Genomic DNA, 1619 nt, shown 5'->3' on the forward strand with positions numbered 1-1619 from the left:
GGTGATTTTGAGACTTCTTCAAGTCTAGCCATAGCTTTTTCAAACTTCAAATTGATTGTGTCAATGTGAGCACTAAGTTGAGCACCCAATTGAGTAACGGAGTCCACTTCATGCTTTCCTCCTCTAGTAGCCTTGCAAGGTCTACTATATTGTGAGTTATGGACCGCCATTTCCTCAATTTTGTTCCATGTTTGATTGTCATCAACTTCGATGAACATTCCATTTGATCCCATGTTGAGAATGTTCCTTGAATCTTCATATAAACCATTCCAAAATTGTTGTACCAAGAACCATTCGCTAAGTCCATGGTGAGGACATGAGCGACAAATTCCCTTGAACCGCTCCCAAGCTTCATACAAAGATTCTTCATCCCTTTGCTTAAAACCCGTAATTTGAGCTCTTAGCATGTTAGTCTTTTCTGGTGGGTAGAATTTTTTGTAGAAACCTAGAGCCAACTTCTTCCAAGAATCAATTCCGAGAGTGGCCTTATCAAGGCCCTTCAACCATTGTTTCGCGGTGCCAATTAGAGAAAAAGGAAATAAGACCCATTGAATTTGGTCTTGAGTTACACCGGTTTGAGAAATCGCATCACAATAGTCACAAAAGGTTTCCATATGAGAATGAGGGTCTTCACTGCTCTCATCCCCCCAAATTGGCTCCTTTCGACTAATTGGATAAAGGCGGATTTGGCAATGAAATTTCCGGTTAGATGTTGTGGTGTGGGAGTACCATTGGGTAGGTTCTCCTCAGTGGGTACGGAATGTGATGAAAACTTAGGCATTGTAGGTTGATTTTGGGTGGTATTGTGTAATGGGTTCTCCTCACCTTCTCTTGCAAAAGGGTTGATGAACTCAATAGTTGGTTGAATATCTACAACCTCACTAATACCTCTCAAATTCCTCCTAGCAAGTCTCCTATTGGTTGTCAAAGTTCTTTCAATTTCACGATCAAAAGGTAACAAGTCACCTTGTGATCTTCTAGACATGCAAAATATAAAAGATCTTGAAAACAATTAGAACAAACCTTGAGGAGTTTTACTTCCCCAAGGCAAAGAAAAGACACAACTAATAACAATATAAAGAAATCTAAATCAAGCTAACACCGTCCCCGGCAACGGCGCCATTTTTTATCAGTCCGTTTCGTGTTCACAAATAAATAGATGTGGTCATTGGGTCACGTCCGAATCAAAACACAATTTATAGCTTCACAAACAACTCTACAATTAGTAAAGAGGCAAGGAAAGGTCGGATCCCAAGGGACGGGAATTGAGATGAGATTTCTATTGAAACTAGTTGTGTCTTAGGAGTGTCACAATTTGGGTTGATGTAGAAGATCACTAACTAAAATAGCAATGAAAATAAACAAGCAAGATGAATTAAAAGGGTTGTTTCTTTGTGTCTCAATGGTGGTAGTTTTGGCTATTTTAAAGGCAAGAGAGGGTTGAGGCAAGGGGACCCTATTTCTCCTCTTATCTTTACCATATGCATGGACTACCTCACCAGAATGATTAACTATGCTGTGGCTAGATGGCCTTTCCAATACCATCCTCTTTGTAAGGCATCCAAATTGAATCACTTGATGTTTGCAGATGACCTGTTAATGTTTTGTAAGGGCAATGC

At 39.9% G+C, this 1619-nt stretch overlaps 1 non-coding gene across 1 annotated transcript; it reads left to right on the top strand.

The window, feature by feature from the left end:
- The first annotated feature begins 300 nt into the window (after positions 1-300).
- On the top strand, positions 301-407 carry LOC141650538 (small nucleolar RNA R71). Its single transcript, XR_012546563.1, has one exon. It is a non-coding gene; the product is annotated as a small nucleolar RNA R71 (small nucleolar RNA).
- The last annotated feature ends 1212 nt before the right edge of the window (positions 408-1619 follow it).

The sequence above is a fragment of the Silene latifolia genome, chromosome 3 (assembly GCF_048544455.1).
Source record: "Silene latifolia isolate original U9 population chromosome 3, ASM4854445v1, whole genome shotgun sequence".
Lineage (NCBI taxonomy): Eukaryota > Viridiplantae > Streptophyta > Magnoliopsida > Caryophyllales > Caryophyllaceae > Silene > Silene latifolia.